The sequence below is a fragment of the Pseudophryne corroboree genome, chromosome 5 (assembly GCF_028390025.1).
Source record: "Pseudophryne corroboree isolate aPseCor3 chromosome 5, aPseCor3.hap2, whole genome shotgun sequence".
Lineage (NCBI taxonomy): Eukaryota > Metazoa > Chordata > Amphibia > Anura > Myobatrachidae > Pseudophryne > Pseudophryne corroboree.
In genome coordinates, this window is record NC_086448.1 from 208,589,793 (window position 1) to 208,614,968 (window position 25,176).

The 25,176-nt window shown below is 45.8% G+C and overlaps 2 pseudogenes; one reads left to right on the plus strand and one right to left on the minus strand.

Moving 5' to 3' along the window:
* Nucleotides 1-12,774: 12,774 nt before the first annotated feature.
* LOC134931562 (5S ribosomal RNA) lies at nucleotides 12,775-12,893 on the minus strand (annotated as a pseudogene).
* A 3,082-nt stretch (nucleotides 12,894-15,975) lies between these two features.
* Nucleotides 15,976-16,094, plus strand: LOC134931563 (5S ribosomal RNA; annotated as a pseudogene).
* Nucleotides 16,095-25,176: the final 9,082 nt, after the last annotated feature.

Sequence of the window (25,176 nt, forward strand, 5' to 3'; positions counted from 1 at the left end):
ACTGAATCCCGGTGGATTCATGGATCATGTCAGAGGCCGGATGCTCTGTTCTTTCTATCAGGTGCCGTTTAACTACGTGCTCGTAGTGGGTGTGAGTATAAGGAGCTTGGGCAACACGGTGTATATCTTTCATTTTGGCATGTGATACAGTCATTACTTCAGGCAGTACTTTTCCAATATAACACAATCCTTCAGAGTTTGGGGCAAGCCACTTATACGCCTTCCTCCCGCATATGAAATATGCATCATCGGGGAGAACATATGGGACGGAGTAGGACATAACCATATTACACATTTTCCATGTGAAATCTCCTATCCCTAATTCTCCCATCTGTCTAGTACACGTATCAGCTTGTACGATATGTGCACAGTATCCTGGTGATACCTCTCCTACTCTCGTAATCCTACTTCCTAGGGTATACCTATATCAGAAATATTTTCCACTACCAGCTATGTGGCGTATAAGTTCTGTATCTGTCGGCATTCTATCTGCTCTATATGAAAAGGTCATGGTTTGGTTACTCCATGACACTTCCCAATTTCCCGGCTTTCGGGGATTGGAAATGTTAAAACATATTAGGGATCTATCCACATGATATTGGTGGAGCTTCAAACTAGGAGGACTGGAGATATTAAACCTCCTGTCCACCGGCCTCCCACCACTTAGCTCAAGTACCTCCCCTATCGTTAAAGGAAATGGTACTAGTCCTGATTTGCTATGACCTTGAGGTACTTGAGAGCATACCCAACAATCTGTTTGATTTAGCACACTACCCACTAAGGAGTGATAGTCACTCAAGGGATGCCGGTCCATGTGGATATTAAAACTGGATTGGCATTTCTTGATGCACCCATCCTCAACTACATTGTCACAGAGCCTACAGATACAGTTTTCTTCAGCTAACAATCCTTCACAATTCCTTCTATGGTCTATGTTATCGGACCGTTTTCTGATACTCGCCTTTGCTTGTTGATTATGTTGTTCTCGGAAAACTACGCCTCCATCTCTGTCATCAGAACCCATTCCAGAACCTCTCTCGACCTCCATGGTACTCTCGCCGGAACAGACTGCTCTGGTCAACATCATGGTCAACAGGAAGATCCGGATCACAGTCTCTTGAGGCAAGTCCATCTTATAGGAGGAAACGAAGAAGAATGAGAAGGGGGAAAAATAATTTGAGGGAGAGGGGATGGGAAGTGGAGAAAAACAATAAAAGGGAACAGGGGATCGACAACTGCTTTTGATCTTGTGATTCTCGATGCTCAGGTGCCGCCTCAGTCCTCCTGGAACAGACACTCCAGTGATACAACTTCCTCTACCGTCTGTTCCTTATCACGGGACCTCTCTGGATCAGCAACCTTCTTACAGTGGGACGAATGAACCCAAGTCTCTCTCTCGGCAACCTTCAATGCTGTAGTGCTAGTCAATAAGACTTGGTATGGTCCTTCCCATCTGTCAATAAGGCAACCTGAGCGTAGAAAATTCCGTATCATTACATAATCCCCAGGTTCAATGTCATGACAATTACTATCTGGTAAATCAGGAATCACCAACTTCAAATTATCATTTTGATTCCTTAGCTGTTTACTCATGTTAATCAAGTATTTTACAGTCACTTCATTGTTAGACTTCAAATCATCCTGAGGGTCAATCATAACATGCGGTTGTCGACCAAACAAGATTTCAAAGGGAGACAGATTAAGAGGGGACCTGGGAGTGGTTCTGATGCTGTATAGTACAATGGGTAAAGCTTCTGGCCATGTCAATCCTGTCTCTGCCATAACTTTGCTCAGTTTATTTTTAATAGTGCTGTTCACTCTTTCCACCTTCGCACTCGCCTGTGGACGGTATGGAGTGTGCAGCTTGCTATCAATTCCCATCAACTTACACATTCCTTGAAAGACATCACCTGTAAAATGGGTACCCCTATCGCTTTCAATTATTCTAGGGATACCATATCTACATACAAATTCCTGCACAATTTTCTTAGCAGTAAACATAGCGGTATTTGTGGCCGCAGGAAATGCTTCGACCCAATTTGAGAATACATCTATACAGACAAGTACATATTTCAAATTTCGACAAGGGGGTAATTGAATAAAGTCAATCTGTATTACCTGAAAAGGGCCGCCTGCAGGTGGGATATGAGATGGTTCTGTTGGTATTGCCTTTCCGATGTTCTTTCTCAAACAGGTAAGGCATGACATTGCTCTCTTACCTGCATGAGATGAAAATCCTGGGGCGCACCAATATGCTCTTACCAACTTGCACATTCCCTCCTTGCCCAGATGAGTCAGCCCGTGTGCTGCCTCAGCTAAACATGGAAGATATGCTCTGGGGGCCACCGGTTTACCTTGTCCATCAGTCCAGAGTCCTGAGGACTCCTGGCCATATCCCTTTGCCTTCCAGACTGCCTTTTCCTGTGTGGAACACAAATTTTGCATTTCACACAACTTCTGTGTGTTGATGGTATTAAATACCATCAGTTGTGTGGTGTCTGTCTGTCTGGGGGTACCAGCTGCTAACTTAGCAGCTTCATCTGCTCGGCTGTTACCAAGTGATACTGGGTCCTGGCTATATGTGTGTGCTTTACACTTGATAACAGCCACTCTGTCGGGTTCCTGTATCGCTGTTAGAAGCCTTTTGATGTGAGCTGCATGCGCTACCGGTGTACCAGCTGCCGTCATGAAATTTCTGAGGCGCCATAGGGCTCCGAAATCATGGACTACCCCGAATGCGTATCTAGAGTCGGTGTAGATATTGGCTGATTTGCCCTTAGCCAATTCACATGCTCTGGTTAGGGCGACCAGTTCAGCAACCTGGGCTGAGTGAGGTGGGCCTAGCGGTTCCGCTTCTATGGTGCCTTGGTCATCTACGACTGCGTATCCAGTACACAAGTCTCCCGAGTCTGACTGTCTGTGACAACTACCGTCCGTGTAGAAAGTTAGATCTACATCTTCCAGTGGGTTGTCACTGATGTCAGGCCTTGCGGTAAAATTTTGGGTCAAATATTCCATACAATCATGTGTGTCTTCCTTTGTGTTAAATTCTCCTTCCCCACCACTCTCATCCTCCACCCTTTGTGCCTGTCCAGGCACACCTGGGAGATATGTTGCAGGATTTAATGTACTGCATCTCCTTATGGTGATGTTTACGGGGGCCATTAGTGCCAATTCCCATCTTGTAAACCGCGCTGATGAGACGTGCCTGGTTTGGGCAGAATTTAGCAAGGCTGACACTGCATGTGGTGTATGAATTGTGAGGTTGTGACCTAGCACTACATCTTCGCTTTTTGTTACTAGCAATGCTATCGCAGCAACGCTTCGCAAGCATGTGGGGAGGGATCGCGCTACCGTATCTAGCTGAGCGCTGTTGTATGCTACTGGCCTGCTGGCATCACCGTGCTTTTGGGTTAGGACGCCTGCCGCGCAACCAGCACTTTCTGTTCCGTACAGCTCAAAGGGTTTCCCATAGTCTGGCATACCTAATGCTGGTGCCTGCGTTAGGCACTGTTTAAGTCTCTCAAATGCCATCTCGGACTCGTCTGTATGCGAAATCCGATCAGGTTTGTTTGAGGAGACCATCTCCTGCAAAGGTAACGCTAGAATGGAAAATCCTGGGATCCAGTTACGGCAATACCCACACATTCCTAAAAATGTTCTGATCTGTTGCTGGGTTTTTGGCAGAGTCATGTCTCTAATTGCTTGAATTCTATCAGCGGTCAGGTGTCTCAGTCCTTGTGTTAGACAGTGTCCCAAATATTTTACCTTAGTTTGGCATAATTGCAACTTGTCTTTGGAAACCTTGTGTCCTGTGTCTGAAAGATGAAACAGGAGCTGTTTCGTATCCTTCAGGGATGCTTCCACTGAATCAGAACACAGTAGTAGATCATCCACGTACTGTATTAATCTGATCCACTCTCTGGTTGGAAAGACTGTAAACAATCATGCAAAGCCTGGGAAAATATACTTGGACTGTCTATGAAACCTTGTGGTAATCGAGTCCATGTGTATTGGACTCCTCTGTATGTGAATGCAAACAAGTATTGACTGTCAGGGTGCAGAGGTACCGAAAAGAAAGCGGAGCAGAGGTCAATAACAGTGAAAAATTTCGCAGTGGGAGGGATTTGCATAAGGATGACAGCTGGATTTGGCACTACGGGGAACTGACTCTCAACTATTTTGTTAATCCCCCTTAGATCCTGCACTAGCCGGTAACCCCTCCCCCCACTCTTTTTCACAGGGAAGATGGGACTATTGGCAGTGCTGGACGTTCTTACCAGAATGCCCTGTTGTAGCAAGCGCTCTATTACGGGATAAACTCCTAACTCCACCTCTGGCTTCAGAGGGTACTGTGGGATTTTTGGAGCTATCCTACCATCTTTTACTTGTACAACTACCGGAGCTACGTTTGCCATTAATCCAGTGTCCTGTCCATCTTTAGTCCAAAGTGACTCTGGTATCTGGGATGTCATTTCCTCTACTTGGGATGGAGTCCTATTTGTCATAATGGTATGTGACATTAATTTTGATGGGGAGTCTAACATGTCTCGCACTTCCTGAGCGTGATTCTCAGGTATGTCCATGAATACACCTTCAGGAGTACAATAAATGACGCACCCCATTTTACACAATAAGTCTCTTCCCAGGAGATTAGTCGGTGCCGATGCAGCCAGCAAAAAGGAATGCTTGGTATGTAACGGCCCTACTGTAATCTCGGCTGGTTTGCTAACAGGGTAGTGCTGGACTACTCCTGTTACTACTATGGCTGGAATTGTCTTACCAGTGGTTCTCATGCCCACTGTCGAATTTATCACTGATTTGGCCGCCCCTGTGTCTACAAGAAAGTTTAATGATTTACCAGCTACATTGATTGCAATTTCGGGTTCACTTCCAAGATTTGCAATCAATTTTACTGGCTGCAGATTCCAGGTATGGCCACACCCCTATTGGGTATGGTGACCTCCCTGAATCCCGCTGGCAGCAACTACTTGTGAAGGGGTTAAATGGGAACTGCCAGGAGTTTGCCAGTCTCCTTTTGGGGGATATCTTTTTGTTTCCCCTGTATGTGGCTCATAACTCCGTCTCTGTGGACCCTGATCCCAATTTCGTGTGTCATGTCGTTGTCTAGGGGGTTGGTATGATCTTTGTGAATTTTTCGCTCTACAGTCTCGTGCTATGTGTCCCTGTTTATGACAAAAATAACATGTTACCACATTTGACTTACCCACAGGGTTTGGTGATCTATACAAAGGCTGCTTTGTGGTCAGGGCCTGTATACTTACGGTCATTAACTTATCACCTTGTGACTCCCTGTGTCTGGTGATATTCCGGTCGTGATCAATAGCAGCCTCTCTCAAAGTAGCCACTGACAGACCTCGCCAACATGGTTGCGTGGTCTGTACCCTTGTCTTTAATGCTTCTTTTAAACCATCCATTAGCACAGATACTGCTACTTCTTGATGATTTGCATTGGTCCTAATGTCCTCTATGCCAGTGTATTTTGCCATTTCTAATAATGCCCGGTGAAAATAATCAGCAGCTGTTTCTGACTCTTTTTGTTTAATGGAAAAAATTCTATTCCATTTGGCTACAGCTGGGAAATACTCCTTTAACTGTAAATTTATCCTTTTTACATTATCTTTGTTGTACACATCTGTAAGAGGTACATCCTGATCCAGTCCACAGTCAGCTAAGAATTGAGCTGCGTCAACATTGGAGGGTAAACATGCCCTCAGCAATATCTGCCAGTCTTTGTTATTGGGCTCTAAAGTGTTCCCTAGGTCTCTGATGTATTTCTGGCTAGCAACTAAGTCTTTTCTGGGGTCAGGGAATTCAGACACTATGGTCCTTAATTCCATTCGGGAAAACGGGCTGTACATGGCAATGTTCCTAACAGGAGTGACTCCTGAAGTGTCCGTTTTCCCATTTGGCACTACTATTACCTTAACAGGATTAATTCTAACAACATCATTCTGTGTAGGTTCTACAGCCTGTGGTGAAATAGTCTCAGCATAGTGTATGGTGCCGTGCTTACCCGTTGATACGACCTCACCTGTCCCTCCGCTAGGGGGCTTTGTTACTAGTCTTATGGGTTGGGCCGTGCCTACTGTCGTTTCTGATATAGTGGCTGCTAGAGAGAGCGCCGATATTGTTGCCGATTCGTCCTCTTGATCACACTCCTGGGGAAAGTTCAAAACAGGGTACAACTTGCACGGGTTAATACTTGCATGGGTTAACTTATTAACATTATCCTTAACATTTATACAGTTGCTAAGTGCCTGTTTGTTACCCCCTGATGCGTCATTCTCCGCAACCAATTTCTCTCCTGATATGTATGGTGGCGGCGGGGCCGTGGCTATCAGTTTCCTGATAGGGCCAGATCCCGCCGCCTGAGCCAATCCTCTCTGTATTTCACCCTCCTGTTGCCATAGCTGCAAATAATCATAATGTTGGATTCGTCTCTTTGCTGATTTAATGAGACATATCCTTCTCCTTAAATTCATTAACACTTCTGGGCTGAAGCTACCTACTCTTGGGAATTTCTCCCCGTCATGTACAGTCATTTTCTCCCATTCATCACATAAAATTTCTGTGTGCCTTCCGTATTTTTCACACATTACATACCTTGCCGACCCGACTGGTCGGTTTACAGAATCAACCCGAACCGAGGTTGATCGCCCCCTTCCTGAACAACTGGCCCCCATAATTTGCAGGTGTTGCTTGCTCTACCTCTGACCTTTATATCAGGGTCTTCAGCGAACCCTTACAAAAAACCAAAATATTCACGATAGGTTGACGGTGAAGTTTACCGAGCACCTCACTCACTCGCCCACGCCGACCAATATGCCCACACACTGATATAGTGCTGGCGTACTCGACCCAGGGCCCCTATTAACCTTCGTTTACTGGAACATGTGGGTGTGATCCGCAGAGCATTGACCCTTTCCAGTAAAGGTGGGGTTGTCGGATAATTCCTGAGTGACCAGAGAACTTCCCTTTTTGATAAAATAAAAAATTACACAAATCACGTTAGAATGTACAAATAGCGTTTATGACCGGGTTTGTACACAAATGGTACTGGTCAGGTTACTAACTAATGTACACAATTACGTGCGGTACAGTCGTTCAGCACATAAGCAACTAATCTTATGTACGGAGCGACCAGTGGAATCGACATTCGGCAGCTGCGAATTCCTTCAGCCTGAGCTTTATGGCCTATATGGGTGTTGCACCAACCCTTCTTGGTGTTGTGCCTTGTCTCTATAGCGGACTTCCTTGTCTGCTGTACCTGGACCTCCTGGTCTGTTTGCGACCTCCTGGTCTGACCTCCTGGTCTGTTACAGTATGACCTCCTGGTCTGCTACACTCTAATGCTCTTTATATATGTTTAACCAGGGATGCCTCCCTAGCCACCATGTATGTCACTTACACGTATGTACTTCACGAGAACTCGGTGATTTCTGTGGTTCAATCCCCAAAATTGTAAAACTTAAAAACACTCACTCATCACATGTACACTTTTGTTTCTATTTCTATTTCTGCGCAGAAATTTTTCTTTAGACCAGATGTGTTGTAAATTTGGAGAAGGATCTGTTAATTTAAATTTCGGATTTAAAATAGATTTGCGCTATTTATCGCCTGTTGCGCTATTTATCGCCTGTTGCGCTATTTATCGCCTGTTGAAAATCAACACTATCGTGTGACTTGAGTTACGTGGGCGTACCCAGACGCTCCGTTGCGTAATTTACGCTGCGTGCGTCGGCCTTTGCGTACGCGAGTCTCAGCCCTTTGTTAGAGACACGTGTACACAAAACCAATGTCCACCGTAACACAACTAACACGTTTATCAATGTAGATGATCCTCGATCCTCTACTGAACCCCACACCAATCTCTCCTTGTACCTTTAGGTAGAGCTGCGTGTGCTTTACACTTTATCCCTTAACGCATTACTTTTACACTTTATACTATGAAATAGCGACAAATCTCTCTTAGCACGTTTTATCAATTATAAAATGGCAAACAGGAGAGTGATATGAAAATACACGAATGAAAAAGAAATGCAGATATGTGCGTGTGTACGCAAGACAGAAATAAACAGTTTTAAAAGACACTAGTGTGTTGTTCTTACCTCCGGTTCCGGATTCCTTCAGCACCCTTTACTAAGCGAAGCAGACGCTTATCCCGTCAGCACTGCGAAGAATATGATCTCCCGCCCTTTGCTGATGGATAATGTCTGCTGAAATTACCTAGCAGAGATATGTGAAGGACAGGACGAGCCGCCAATTGATAAAGCTAAATATTTATCTTATATAAAACCCTTTGTTGAGGTCTAAGAACACTGTACGCTATTTACGTATGGAGTACCGTAAGGGTACGCTCGTTGCGTAACAATCGCTTAGCCGTAGTCGAGACGCTCAAGCGTCACGTTCGCTCACGGCCAAGAGATCACAGGCAGGCACGCTATTGGCTGCCGACTAACGTAATGATTCGCTATAGCGTAGCGGACGCTGTATCGGGAGCGGGCCGCTCGAGCGACACAAACGCTCGCGAGAATACGCTGTTGGTTTCGGGCACACTTATAGGTGAGCGACTACCGTAATGCTACGCTATCAGCGTAGCGGACGCTCGAGACCACGAGGAGATCACGAGCGGCGCAGACGCTCACAATGTTAAACCTTTAAATCTAAACCATAAACAATGTAATATGCAGTAAAACCTTAGTGTAGAGATAGGGTGTAGATGCAACACAGTGTAACCTTAATAACTTAAAAGCTGTTTGAGCGTCACCGACGCTCTGTGAATACTTAACACTATAAGAAATACACAGATACCGTGCTTAGGGTCTAACGCCTTATATGAATGTTATACTTGCAAAAAGAAATAATACAGTACAAGTCACACACTACAATATAACATAGACTAACTAACCAGGTAACTACACATGAAATACAATACAATACTATTACGTTTAAGAGAATACGAGAGAAAGAGAAGAGAGAGAGAGAGAGATATGGCCCATAATAACAAGAAAGACAATATGATTGCGGAGAAAACTTACGCACAAGGGGAACGATCGCATGCGCCTCTGGACATCCAGCTCCCGATTTTCAGCAATGAGAACCGTTGAAGAGTGAGCTGGATGTGATCGGCTTGTCTATTTATGCCCCACACACAATACAATTCAATGGTCCCTACAATCTCATTGTTCATTGGACACAGGAATTCCTCCTCGCATTATAACAAAAGGTCATAGGTTGATTCATACAGGTGGGCTGTGACAATTTCCAACTGCTCAGGTGGGTGGGAAACTAGGTTTCCCGCCGCATGGATAAGTAAGTGCAAATAATAGTAAATGGACATAAACTTCTTATGTCCATAACTATTCGCACGAGCGATTAATCCGCTTCAAACCAACACCGGAATATTGCTAATTAAATACTCTTCCGATGGATACTAAACACCACTGTATTACTCCTGTCTGACCCTTCGTATCAAACAAAGGGGGATTTCTCTGTCCACGAACATGCTACATTAACTAAACTTTCAGATTCTATCAAAGGGACCATGATCTACAAAATACATTATATACCGTATATACTCGAGTATAAGTCGACCCGAATATAAGCCGAGGCACCTAATTCTACCACAAAAACCTGGGAAAACTTATTGACTCGAGTATAAGCCTAGGGTGGGAAATGCAGCTCTAGCCGTACACAGCCCTCAGTGCCAGATATGCCCTCATACTGCCAGATATGCCCCCACAGTGCCAGATATGCCCCCACACTGCCAGATATGCCCCCACACTGCCAGATATGCCCCCACACTGCCAGATATGCCCACAGTGCCAGATATGCCCCACAGTGCCTGATGTGCCAGATATGCCCTCATGCTGCCACATATGTCCCTCATGCTGCCACATATGTCCCTCATGCTGCCACATATGCCCCTCATGCTGCCACATATGCCCCTCATGCTGCCACATATGCCCCTCATGCTGCCACATATGCCCCCTCATGCTGCCAGATATGTCCCCTCATGCTGCCACATATGCCTCCTCATGCTGCCAGATATGCCCCCTCATGCTGCCAGATATGTCCCCTCATGCTGCCAGATATGTCCCCTCATGCTGCCAGATACGTCCCCTCATGCTGCCAGATACGTCCCCTCATGCTGCCACATATGCCCCCTCATGCTGCCAGATATTGCCCCCTCATGCTGCCAGATATTGCCCCCTCATGCTGCAATACCCCTCATGCTGCCAGATATTGCCCCCTCATGCTGCCAGATATGTCCCCTCATGCTGCCAGATATGTCCCCTCATGCTGCCAGATATGTCCCCTTATGATGCCACATATGCCCCCTCATGCTGCCAGATACGTCCCCTCATGCTGCCACGTATACCCCCTCATGCTGCCAGATATGCTCCCTCCCCAAGTGCCAGGTATGCCCCACAGTGTTGTTACTTACCCCTCCGTCGATCCCGCGCTGTCTTCTGGAGGGACACGAAGCGCACAGCACGCGCCTCTCCTGTGTCCCTCCTGCATCTTCGGCGGCCGCGGCAGGTCTATTAAAGGAAGTGCCGGTTCGTGATCAGAGGTCACGAACGGGTACTTCCTGTAATAGAACCGCCGCTGCTGCCGCCGGAGATGCAGGAGGGACACAGGAGAGCCGCGCACTGTGCGCTTCGTGTCCCTCCTTCACACTGCTCTGCCTCTGCCTGTCACTGACTCGAGTATAAGCCGAGGTGGCTTTTTCAGCACAAAAAAAAGTGCTGAAAAAGTCGGCTTATACTCGAGTATATGCGGTGAAAATATGTAACGATTGAGTCGCACGCTACGAACACATAAACTCTACCGTAAATGCACATACTGCGCGCCCGCGGGTGCCCGCAACAGCGAGTATGCGCACGCACGGGAGAGCGCACGCATGCGCAGCGCGGACCTGTATGAGGTGCAAATATGGCAGTGTGCATCGTGATATTTTTCTGACTTTGACACCACAATAGTGGATACTGCGCTCTGCAGACAGGATGTTCATACAGCCACAAACTGGGGCCGTGACCTCCGGAGTCCTGCACACCAGCGCGCCGGTAAGTGAGACATCACTAAATGCTGATTCTTGACAACTGCTTTGACTCGGGTTATAACTGTGTAAGGGTCCCTAAAAATATCAGGGTCCAGTAACCAATCCAATTTGGGTTGCTACCCGGGTTGATCCTGGGAAGAACCTGGGTTACGGGGCTGTGTGAAAGGGTAACCGACCCGGGTCCTGTTCAAACTCTATGGACAGCCAGCTCACCGGCACTTGGAGATGATGTCAACTCCAAGCGTCAGCAGAAGAGAAGCACAGACAATGAGCTGTGTCTAGGTTGTGGTGTAAATGGGTTTGAAACCCATGTTCAGTGACCCCTGCTAGACTCAGCATTTCCGTGTTAAAGGGGTATTACACCGCTGGGACAGAATCTCACAGGGACAATAGTTATCCTTTAAGAAGGTATCCTGGAGCTACTGTACCCTTCATAGCAGACTTTTGAAAGCTATTCAAGTTAACATGAACTCTTTGCTGCTGGAGAACAACTCGTAAATGTTCCAGTGGGGCTATATTTGCACTGTTTAACATGGCCTTAAGGTCTGTGCATAGAGAAATTCATGTTGGACACTTTCTTCAAGGGTTCCAAATTTGCAGGAATTGATTTGTAAAGTAGTTTTACAAATGCCCATAAGGTGGCAGTATAAAACCTTAACTTCAAATAAACTACAATGAATTCATATACAGTATTAAGTTTTCAGGCCCATCAATTTATTGGCCATAAAAGAAGGAACCAGTCATGTTTAATTTATTTTTTAAACTCATTTGGCATTTCCAGATTAAGATATCGAGTGGAGGGAGTTGTGAAAAAAATAAACATTTTCCACTTAATTATGTGCTTGTAAGCAGTAATATTATTAACCACGTTATGACCCCTGCCTGTCTGTGTCAGTGCTTACAGTGACATGCGGTGGGGTGAGGCAGGTGAGGCAGAGACTTTCCTGTCATACTAACGTTTGTGTTATAGTTTGGACTATATAAAGTATATGAAAAATACAAAGAATTTGTTATAAATATCTTCTTTGTATTAGTCTAATCAATTTTTATAGCCATACCTCTGGAGTAAAAAGTCTATGGCAGGTGCCTATCTTTTTTGCACAGCTCTGATCAAAACTTACCAAATTTCCAGAAGTTTATACTGCTGCATCTATGTATAATGCCCAGATGTACCATTTGGCTCATATATTGTGTGTAAATCTGGATCTGGGGCTAGCCAGTGCCTATGTACATATGCAGAAGAAAAAGTATGACTCTTGTTTGGGCGCACTCTTGTTTTAACTATTAGTTGAGTAAATTAATATAGGAGTAATACCAGTGTGATAATTGTTTCTACTCTTTGAAGTACATGAGGGTTGGACACGACAGGTTGGAGATGGAATAGGTGTTGAATGGTCAACTGGAGACAACGGTCTCATGTATGAATGTTCAGATCTTAATATTCCTAGATAATTGCATGTCGGAAGTTGGCTATGGACTGAGCCACTTCCCTCTGCCCAAGATCTGTACAAACTGGGTTTGTATTAATGCAGCCCTGATTGGGTTACGATCGTGAAGTGGGAGAACCCATACACTTGGTAACACTTCTAAACAATTGCCTGGGTGAAGCAGAAGAAAGAAGAAGTGAGAAAATATAGTGTAAGTGGTGATACTGCTGTTGGTATCTTGTCTACAGGAAGGGGAGTTTCCTACTTCACTGGGTATTCCCTAGTGGTCGCCCATCTAGGTACTGACTCAGCCCACCTGCGTTTAGCTTCCAAGATCGGACGAGATTGGGCGTGAACGCAGGGGTATGGTCGTAGGAAGGTTCAAACCTTAGTACCAATGAGAGTGCACCGAAATGGGAGATTATATCCGCCTAGGAAAGATGAATGTTGGAAATGCGTGCTGGGACAGAAAGAATGAGAAAGAAGAGATACCAGAAGGTAAAAAGTTGAAAAAAATAAAAAAATGTGTGAATCTGCTGTCCACGTTAGACCGAGGAAGCGTATCTCCTGTGGGGACACGCTCCTCTGAATCGTGGATGAGAGTTCACAGAAGGAAGAACAGTAGGAGGAGACAAGGAGAGAAGAGGAGGCAAAAGAGGAGAAGGGTCCCTGGGGGGTTGCCTCAGGTGTGTGACTACTGCCAGAACCTGGTCCAACAACACAGTGCCAGGTGTTAGAAAGCAGATAGCCACCAGAGATGGAAAAGCATATCTCATAGCAATTATAAAGATACTGGTTGCGTATCTTGTTAGTGATACACTTTAGATTCCTATGCTAGACAGTTCAATAGGCCAATTTATGCCGAGCCCCAGAACCTTGGATTACATGGGTAATATAAGCAAAGTGTCCCAATTAGGACAGGACTCACTGGTTGGCACAGGGTTGAACCTGAGGCTGGGGAGAGATGTCTCTGAATATTTCTCTCAGAGGGGAGGAGACTTCACGAGCGCATCCGATGCACAATTGGGGATAACCTATAGCAGAGTAGTTGTAGAATCACAACATACCTTTCTTATTGATTTTTGGATGTGGGAGATGAGTGTTAAATATTGTATTGAGGCTGAAGGCACCAATAATGTGTCTATAACAATTCCTGTTCTAAAGCACGGGTGCTAGATCTTAGCAATAGATATGGTGCAACACTGATCAGCATCCCCACTCCAAGTATCAAAGAGGTCAAGTGCTTACAGGGATGCAGGAAAAATGTGTGTATCTCGTTAATAGTGCACTTGAGATATATATAGCAATCAACAGTGTCACATATCAGGACATGTCTCTAATAATAATATAGAGCTATACCTGAGGCAAAATACAATGGAGTGAGATGAAATGACACGAGAGTATGCTGCACACAATTTGAAATTACCAAGGGCAGGGTGCACACAGGATAATACCGCACCTATACCTGTTTTTACTTGGGTATGAGAGAGAAGCTGTGGAAATTTGTGCTAGGGCAGGAGGCACCAGTTTAAGGTTTGGAGCAATTGCTGCGCTATAGTAACGGTGCTTACCCTTAGTAATGAGTATAATACAACAACAATCACCTCTCCAAGTGTAAGGCAGGTTAGGTGTATGTAGGAATACAGAAAAGGGGTCACAACGTACCTATCCTAATTTTGCTTGGGTGAAAAAGAAAAGTTGTGGCAATTTATGCTAAGGCTGGAGGCACCAGTTCCATAACTGGGAGCAAATTTCTGCACTAAAGCAAAAGTGCTTGGTCTTAGCAATAAGTATAATACAACAAGAATTAACGTCACCCCTCGAAGTATCAGACAGGTTAGTTGCTTGTAGGATTGCAGGAAAACGCGTTTCACCCGGTCTCGGGCTTGTTCACTTCCATCCTGAATACAGGCAGCTATTCAGGATGGAAGTGAACAAGCCCGAGACCGGGTGAAACGCGTTTTCCTGCAATCCTACAAGCAACTAACCTGTCTGATACTTCGAGGGGTGACGTTAATTCTTGTTGTATTATACTTATTGCTAAGACCAAGCACTTTTGCTTTAGTGCAGAAATTTGCTCCCAGTTATGGAACTGGTGCCTCCAGCCTTAGCATAAATTGCCACAACTTTTCTTTTTCACCCAAGCAAAATTAGGATAGGTACGTTGTGACCCCTTTTCTGTATTCCTACATACACCTAACCTGCCTTACACTTGGAGAGGTGATTGTTGTTGTATTATACTCATTACTAAGGGTAAGCACCGTTACTATAGCGCAGCAATTGCTCCAAACCTTAAACTGGTGCCTCCTGCCCTAGCACAAATTTCCACAGCTTCTCTCTCATACCCAAGTAAAAACAGGTATAGGTACGGTATTATCCTGTGTGCACCCTGCCCTTGGTAATTTCAAATTGTGTGCAGCATACTCTCGTGTCATTTCATCTCACTCCATTGTATTTTGCCTCAGGTATAGCTCTATATTATTATTAGAGACATGTCCTGATATGTGACACTGTTGATTGCTATATATATCTCAAGTGCACTATTAACGAGATACACACATTTTTCCTGCATCCCTGTAAGCACTTGACCTCTTTGATACTTGGAGTGGGGATGCTGATCAGTGTTGCACCATATCTATTGCTAAGATCTAGCACCCGTGCTTTAGAACAGGAATTGTTATAGACACATTATTGGTGCCTTCAGCCTCAATACAATATTTAACACTCATCTCCCACATCCAAAAATCAATAAGAAAGGTATGTTGTGATTCTACAACTACTCTGCTATAGGTTATCCCCAATTGTGCATCGGATGCGCTCGTGAAGTCTCCTCCCCTCTGAGAGAAATATTCAGAGACATCTCTCCCCAGCCTCAGGTTCAACCCTGTGCCAACCAGTGAGTCCTGTCCTGATTGGGACACTTTGCTTATATTACCCATGTAATCCAAGGTTCTGGGGCTCGGCATAAATTGGCCTATTGAACTGTCTAGCATAGGAATCTAAAGTGTATCACTAACAAGATACGCAACCAGTATCTTTATAATTGCTATGAGATATGCTTTTCCATCTCTGGTGGCTATCTGCTTTCTAACACCTGGCACTGTGTTGTTGGACCAGGTTCTGCCAGTAGTCACACACCTGAGGCAACCCCCCAGGGACCCTTCTCCTCTTTTGCCTCCTCTTCTCTCCTTGTCTCCTCCTACTGTTCTTCCTTCTGTGAACTCTCATCCACGATTCAGAGGAGCGTGTCCCCACAGGAGATACGCTTCCTCGGTCTAACGTGGACAGCAGATTCACACATTTTTTTTCTTTTTTTCTCTTTTTTTCAACTTTTCACCTTCTGGTATCTCTTCTTTCTCATTCTTTCTGTCCCAGCACGCATTTCCAACATTCATCTTTCCTAGGCGGATATAATCCTCCCATTTCGGTGCACTCTCATTGGTACTAAGGTTTGAACCTTCCTACGACCATACCCCTGCGTTCACGCCCAATCTCGTCCGATCTTGGAAGCTAAACGCAGGTGGGCTGAGTCAGTACCTAGATGGGCGACCACTAGGGAATACCCAGTGAAGTAGGAAACTCCCCTTCCTGTAGACAAGATACCAACAGCAGTATCACCACTTACACTATATTTTCTCACTTCTTCTTTCTTCTGCTTCACCCAGGCAATTGTTTAGAAGTGTTACCAAGTGTATGGGTTCTCCCACTTCACGATCGTAACCCAATCAGGGCTGCATTAATACAAACCCAGTTTGTACAGATCTTGGGCAGAGGGAAGTGGCTCAGTCCATAGCCAACTTCCGACATGCAATTATCTAGGAATATTAAGATCTGAACATTCATACATGAGACCGTTGTCTCCAGTTGACCATTCAACACCTATTCCATCTCCAACCTGTCGTGTCCAACCCTCATGTACTTCAAAGAGTAGAAACAATTATCACACTGGTATTACTCCTATATTAATTTACTCAACTAATAGTTAAAACAAGAGTGCGCCCAAACAAGAGTCATACTTTTTCTTCTGCATATGTACATTCTCCCTTCTCTTTGACTCCGGGCGCACCGCCACACGGACTGATATTATTGCTACTACTTAGCACTACTGTCCACTTTGTGGCATACATATTTATACGTATCTTTAATCTAGCGGTGCAGGATCAAAAACCTTTCCGTTTTTGTGCTAGCCAGTGCCTCCTGACCCATTAAGCTCACCGCACATCCCTGGTGCACACTATTGTTCAGTTGCTTTAACATTTAACTTTTCCTGATTCAGTGCTGGAGGTGATGTAACATGTGTGTGCATATGTGTGACTATGTGGGCTTGTGTGTCACGCATGTAAGGTATTACAGATGTCTGGAAGATGATGGAAAGCTGTTCTGATAAAGTATTAGCACAAGTTCTGTTTGAAGGGCAGTGTAATTTGCCGTTTTCCAGAGTGTTGTATATATAGCCACACAGGCACACAGGCATGGCGTTACTCGCTCAGCACAAAGAGATGCAGAGCAGGTAGGCACTAGGCTGGAGAAGCGCTCTCCCTGCTCTGCATCCTTATTGCTGCGCCTGTCTCCCTGCTGCTGCTGTCGGTTACTGTACCTGTCACACTGACAGGCAGTAGCACCGGCAGCTTGTATTCTCCTCTCCAGTGTTGCCAACTATGAAATGAAAAACAAGCAACTGATGTCTAAAAAATAAGCCCAAAACAAGCCCAAACCATTCCTAAAAAGCCACCCAAAAAGCCCAACTTAGGTTTTTAGTTTTTCTAATAAAAATTCATATAATTATTATTAGTGCTACAGTATGTCTGGCTACTACTCAGTGTAATCTCAGGTGCTGCTGGATGGACTGAAGACAAGTTTTGTAACATGAAGTCAAGTAGACAGCTTTCAACTTTTTCTTCTGGTATCTGGTTCTCTAGTCGGGCTGGTAATGATATCCTGGCGGACGGGGTGCCAGCTGTCAATATACCAACAGTGGCATCCCGGCCGCCAGAATACCGGCAGCGGGGCAATCGCTGCGCTCACCACATGTTTTATTCCCACTCTATTGGAAAACCCGTGGCGAGCGCTGTCAGCATTCCCATCTGTCAGGATTTCGGTGTCAGGATACTGAACGTCGGAATCCCGACAGCCGGGTTAACTACATCCTCTCCAGTCGGTGGTAGACATTATGGGCCTTATTCAGACCCTGACACAGACAAAAATAATTGCAAACAACTGATTTTCAGCCATCTGCCCACGCTATCATGATGTGATCGCATTGGGGGGAGTGGGGTCATGGGAAACACAGGCGTGTCATGGTCATTTTCGTGGCCTGCCAATGATGTCACCTGTGTTTCCTGCTTATTGGTTCAATCTCTATTTGAATTGTGATCACATCACGGGGCAGCTCCACACATGCTGAGTTGCCATGCCCTGTGCTAGGTGGCCCCCAGCGTGCGATTTTGGTGGTCGCAGACTTTGCTAAAATAACAAAATATGCGACCAACTCTGAATAATCTCCTTAGTTTGCAGAAAAGCACCTGCTTACTATAATCTTTTCACTGTTTTAGAAAAAGAAAAATGCAGCCATTTGACACAATTGAAGACCCCTAAATTCATCTATTCCTCCACAGCTTCTCACCTATGTCTTTGTGAGGATATGTGTTGAATGAATGGATGAATGGTCGGTGCCAGTGGTACCTATAAATTAAAAAAAGAGCCCAAAAACAAGCAGCAAAAAAATAATAAGCCCAAAAACAAACAACAAGCAGCTTTAAAAAAAAATAAAGCAACTTGAAAAAAAACCCAATCCCAATTCCCCTTGTTATAAACTGAATTGGCGACTATGATCCTCTACCTCCCCTGTTACAGCGGAAGTGTTCGGCCGAAAAGGGTGCGGAGCTAGACGGGACCATGCTGCTACAGATCCTGCCTGCCAGACAGCTCCGTAAGTGGATGAAAAGTGAGAGAAAGAAAGTGTGTGTGTGTGTGTGTGTGTGTGTGTGTGTGTGTGTGGGGGCCAGTGGCAGAACCAGCGCCAGTGCAATGCACCGGGTCTCAACACCATTAAGGGGCCCATTACCAGCAGCATTACAATGAGTCAGATTGACTCATTACATGCCGCCCGTCGTTGTGCCACTGGCCGCAAGAAAAAAGTATGCTGGAGCGGAAAGAGAGGAGTTGCGGGGGGTGGGGGGATGGGAAATGTGAGCCGCAGCGCTGTCATCACTTCACATGAAGGGTAACGAGAGGATGATCACACCCCTTATCACCCTTCAAGACAAGTCAGCGCCACTTCACCTCTCTCCGCTGGCCGTTCACACGCACTGCCTGCTTGGAGGAGGGACACATTGAAGTCTTGAAGAGCTGCAGGGAGGGCTCGAAACCTCAGCCACTGCAGAGAGCAAGCCAAAAGCCAGGCTAGCTGCAAATCTTAAAGTATGTTTCTGTTCTGAAAATTAAAAAAATGTGACTTCCGGGCACACTCATTCAGTCTCTCCCTCTCTATCTTTCTTTCTCTCCCTTTCCTTCTGTCTCCCTCCATCTTGTCACTCACCACTGCGGGTTCCGTGGTCTGTCCGTTGCCGGCGTGGTTTCTTGCGGTGCTATGTGGCCATGTGGGGACGCGGCGTGGTCGGTGGCAGAGGTAACGCAGGTTCTGGGAGATGGGAGTGCGGGGACCGAATGGCCAGAGGCGCCTCTGTGTGTCTGCAGTATTGGAGGCTGCCATGTTGGGGACCAAATGCAGCACCTGTGAGCACCTGTATGTAAGTGTTAGCCAATCCTGTGCTTGTGCTGCCTATAAGTAGGCTGGGATTATTTCATACTTGGCCAGTGCTTTGTTGGAACTACTCTGTACCCTAGCTCTGTGCTCTCTAAGTGGTTTTCTGTGTGATTCCAGTGGTCCAGATATCACCTCCGCTCCCAGAGGTCTGCCTGCAGCCTTCACCGCAAAAGATCCACAAGCTCCCTGCTGTTCTGTCAGTCAATCGCTCTCCAAGTGGCAACAAGTGGATTACCAGAGTCCTATGAGAGGTTTCCCTGTCTGCTTGCTTCAATAACACAGCCTTTGGAAGTTTCTACTTAATCCAGGTGCCCGTTTAATCAGCTCTCAGCTTAACCCATTCTTCACCATTGTCATCTGCTGCAGCTCTGCACACCCTGGAAGTATTGTTTCCGTTTTGCATCATTCAAAGACAGCTCTACACAGTTCTTCAGTTCAGTAACAAGTCTTCAGTTATTCATCTATGTCTACAATATCCAGTTAATACTTCTACAGTTTGGCACCAATCATTGCGTTATACTGGACAATTCTTCATTGATCTAATGGCATGTTCTATCTTAATCATATGGACATTTCTTCAATTCTGGTCCTGCTTATCTTTATGCCATTCATTACAATGCGTGAGTTTATTTATGGTGACTAATGATCGTCAATTAACTCCTTATTGGAACTGTTGTCTATTAATAAATATATGAAATGGAACTATCTTCGTCCTCCCTGTTTTCATCATACTACAGCACCTACATCTTCGGTTGGTCCAGGGGTAACGGATTCACAAAATCAGTCGGTCCTGACACATCTGTCTCTCTCCTGTCTCTCCCACTCTCTCTCTCTCTCTCTCTCTCTCTCTCTCTGTCCCCCTCCCCCTCTGTCTCTTTCTCCATCTCCCTTCCTCTCTCTCATCTTTCCTCTCCCTTTCCATCTGTCTTCCTCTCTCCCCCCTCTCCCTTTCCCTCTCTCTCTCTTTCTCCATCTCCCTTACACTCTCTCCATCCTTATCTCTCCCATTCCATCTGTCTCCCTCTCCATCAGTGGCATAACTACTGTGGGTGCAGGGGTGCAGCTGCTATGGGGCCAGGCTGCTTTAAGGACCCGCTGCTCCCCCTGCACTCAGTCATGGGTTTCCTCCAAGGTCCATAGCTCCCCTTCACCCAAGCTAAGAATGACCGATAGTATAAACTCAGGCCTAATGCCGGAAAGTGTCCGCCCCCATCAGACACCTTTGCTAGAGTCAGGTAGTGCCTGCTCCCCCTTCCTCTCTCTCTTTCTGATACTCTCTTGCTACTCTTTCTTTCTTTCTTTCTCGCTCCTTGACAATGCTGTCTCTCTCCCTCACTCTTTCTTCCCACTCCCTCTCTATGCCTGATATTGTCTCTCTCTCTCTCCCTGATAGTCTCCCTATTTCCCCCTCCCTGGCTCTTTCACTGTCCCAAACACTGTCCTTCTCTCCCTCTCTCCTTAACACTGCATCTCTCCCTGACACTGCCTCACTCTCGCTCTCTCTGGCCCATCTCTCCCTCTCTCCATGACACTGTATCTTTCCCTCTCTCTCCCTGCCACTGTCTCTCTCTGACACTGTCTCAAGTTCTCTCTCCATAACACCCTCTCATTCTTGTTCTCTCTCTCCCTGTCTCTCCCTCTTCTATCCCTGACATTCTCTTACTCTCTCTCTCTTTTGCTCCCCTCTCTCACTGACATTCTATCTCTCTCACTCCCCTCCTCTCTCTCTCTGTTACTCTACCCCTTCTCTCTCTTAGGCACCCTCTCTCTCCCTGATGCCATCTCTCTCTTTCCCTTTCTCTTTCTCCCTGACACCCTCTCTCTCACTCCTCTCTGTCTTTCTCTGACCCCTTTTTTTGACACGCGTCTTTGGCGCGTGCTATCTCTTTGTAAAGTGTGGGAGGGCGCAAATTTATTGTTTGCAGGAGGGAGCCGAACACCCTAGCACCGGCCCTGTGGCAATATAAATAAAACCAATTCATTATTTGTCCCAGTCACACATATGAATTCCAGCATTTTGAAGTTTGAAATCAGATAGGAGGTGTTATAGTTTGACCAGCCACAACATCGATGGGCCACACATCCGATTGCCATTTTAAGAAAAAATACCCCTACCCCTTCCCTATGAACCTATTTAATATTTGTGCAACTGGTTTTTGGTAATTACATCTTTTTAGAATGGAAAAGGAACATTCAGAGAAAATCTGAACCATGATTTGGAAGAGGTAACTGTGATAATGTAACACTGATTCGGACAGCTTAATTTTAGTAAGGGACCATATATGGAAATAATTTTAAAATAAAGCTATTTCTTAGAAAAGAAGTAACTGTTCCTGTCCCCCTCCCAAACACAGGTGGTGCTACTGATAATTATGGTGCTGCTGATAGTTGTGTCTAAAGATGCACCAATCGTTATTTGAGAGTCTAAAGATTAATGTTGAGCGGGTTTGGTTCCTTGGGATCCGAACCCCCCCGAACTTCACCCATTTTACACGGTTCCGAGGCAGCCTCGGATCCCCCCGCCTTGCTCGGTTAACACGAGCGCACCCGAACGTCATCATCCCGCTGTCGGATTCTCGCGAGATTCATATTCTATATAAGGAGCCGCGCGTCGCCGCCATTTTCACTTGTGCATTGGAGATGATAGCGAGAGGACGTGCAGCGTTCTCTCAGTTTCTGTGTTCAGTGTGCTGCAAATATCTGCTCAGTGTGCTGCAAATATCTGTGCTCAGTGTGCTTGCAAATATCTGTGCTCAGTGTGCTGAAAATATCTACGTTCTCTGCCTGAAAAACGCTCCATATCTGTGCTGCATTGTAGTATATAGTAGGAGGACAGTGCAGAATTTTGCTGACCACCAGTATTATATAGCAGTACGGTACAGTAGTCCACTGCTCTACCTACCTCTGTGTCGTCAAGTATACTATCCATCCATACCTGTGCTGCATTTTAGTTGTGTGCAGTATATATAGTAGGAGGACAGTGAAGAATTTTGCTGACCACCAGTATATATATAGCAGTACGGAACAGTAGTCCACTGCCCTACCTACCTCTGTGTCGTCAAGCATACTATCCATCCATACCTGTGCTGCATTTTAGTCGTGCGCAGTATATATAGTAGGAGGACAGTGCAGAATTTTGCTGACCACCAGTATATATATAGCAGTATGGTACAGTAGTCCACTGCTCTACCTACCTCTGTGTCGTCAAGTATACTATGCATCCATACCTGTGCTGCATTTTAGTTGTGCGCAGTATATAGTAGGAGGGGACAGTGCAGAATGTTGCTGTGACCACCAGTATATATATATATATAGCAGTACAGTACAGTAGTCCACTGCTCTACCTCTGTGTCGTCAGGTATACTATGCATCCATACCCGTGCTGCATTTTAGTTGTGCGCAGTATATAGTAGGAGGGGACAGTGCAGAATGTTGCTGTGACCACCAGTATATATATATAGCAGTACGGTACAGTAGTCCACTGCTCTACCTACCTCTGTGTTGTCAAGTATACTACCCATCCATACCTGTGCTGCATTTTAGTTGTGCGCAGTAAATATAGTAGGAGGACAGTGCAGAATTTTGCTGACCACCAGTATATCTATAGCAGTACGGTACAGTAGTCCACTGCTCTACCTACCTCTGTGTCATCAAGGATACTATGCATCCATACCTGTGCTGCATTTTAGTCGTGCGCAGTATATAGTAGGAGGGGACAGTGCAGAATGTTGCTGTGACCACCAGTATATATATAGCAGTACGGTACAGTAGTCCACTGCTCTACCTACCTCTGTGTCATCAAGTATACTATCCATCCATACCTGTGCTGCATTTTAGTTGTGCGCAGTATATATAGTAGGAGGACAGTGCAGAATTTTGCTGACCACCAGTATATATATATATATAGCAGTACGGTACAGTAGTCCACTGCTCTACCTCTGTGTCGTCAAGTATACTACAAAAGTTCAGTAAAATGATCCAAAAATCAAAATTAAAAGCGTCTGATGAGAAGCGTAAACTTGCCAATATGCCATTTACGACACGGAGTGGAAAGGAACGGCTGAGGCCCTGGCCTATGTTCATGGCTAGTGGTTCAGATTCACATGAGGATGGAAGCACTCATCCTCTCGCTAGAAAACTGCAGTGCCACTCCTAGATGGGCCAGGTGTTTGTGTCGGCCACTTGGGTCGCTTAGCTTAGTTACACAGCTACCTCATTGCACCTCTTTTTTTTTCTTTGCATCATGTGCTGTTTGGGGACTATTTTTTAAATCTGCCATCTTGTCTGACACTGCAGTGCCACTCCTAGATGGGCCAGGTGTTTGTGTCGGCCACTGGGGTCGCTTAGCTTAGCCATCCAGCGACCTTGGTGCAAATTTTAGGACTAAAAATAATATTGTGAGGTGTGAGGTGTTCAGAATAGACTGGAAATGAGTGGACATTATGGTTATTGAGGTTAATAATACTATGGGATCAAAATGACCCCCAAATTCTATGATTTAAGCTGTTTTTGAGGGGGTTTTGTAAAAAAACACCCAAATCCAAAACACACCCGAATCCGACAAAAAATTTTCAGGGAGGTTTTGCCAAAACGCGTCCGAATCTAAAACACGGCCGCGGAACCGAATCCAAAACCAAAACACAAAACCCGAAAAATTTCCGGTGCACATCACTACTAAAGATGTACAAAGTTGGCGTCTCAGTCCTTGAACATTTAGATACATGGACCAGGAAATGGCTTGTAGCATTATTTAAATAAAGCTGCAAAAACAGGGGTGTGTAAGCATAGTTCCCTATGTACTGCACTGTTGTTGCCTCACGGACCTGGAAAGGCACCCTGTGGCAAGTATCACTGCTACAGTGCCAGCCGGTCACTCCAGACAGACAACCCGCAGTCTGATTGAAAAATGGATATAAGGGGATGGGCTCATGTGGGACCCGGATTCTTAGATCCGCCTCTAGTTGGGCTCAGCCTATGGCTGTCATGGATCATCTGTCAGAATTTCCTTAGGTAGCTGGTCCTACCTTCGTGACCTGCCATCAATGTGCTGCAGTCTGGATGTCCCTACTCCCTTCCCTCCCTGAGGACACATCCCTTTTATTTCCAGAGCTACCAGACCCTTTCCTCTTCTCTATCTTTGCACATGTATTTCCTTAGTCCCCACCCCCTTCTATCCCCTACCCTATCTCTGTCCTCCTCCCGTAGTACCCACTACCTTCCTCCACAGCTCAGCAGTTACGGTATGCAGAGAGAGAGACTAGAGAGCCTTCTTCAAGGAGATAAAGTGTGGCACCCTGGAATAATGGTGTGTGTGCCGCTTTAAAAAAGTCTTACTTGCAGCTCCGCAGTAGCAGGGGAAGCGCTGGCAGAGTATAAGTTAAGTGCAGCCCATGGTCTGGTCACATGGTCTCAGGAAGGAAAGCTAATTGGACAGGGGCAGCTGAGAGATGCAAAGGTTGTTAGGAAGAAGAAGGTGGAATGTCGTTGTTGAAGGGAGGAGGTGCTGGAAGGGTGGGGACCACAGAGCAGAGCGGGAGCTGAGTCCAGGAGACGGCTGCAGGGCACTGGGCGGTGAGATCAGGGTGTTTGGCAGTCAAGTGCCGAAAAGCAGGCGTTGGGAAGCCGCTGCCAGGGACTGAACACCACCAGGGCTGGTGAAAGGCACGGACGCTGTGGCCATCTTGAGACAACAAGAGCCAGCATATACCTCTGTTCCCTGGGTTTAAGTGAGTACTGTAAGAAACTGGCAACCCAGCCACAGGCCAGTGTACGCTTCAGCTTCTGCCACCCTTGTTACAGACTGAGCAATATTTAAAGGGCAGAGTCAGCAGCGCCATAGTTAAAGCACACACAAGGGGTGTTTAAAGACTGAGTTTAATGTGAACCCAAAGGAG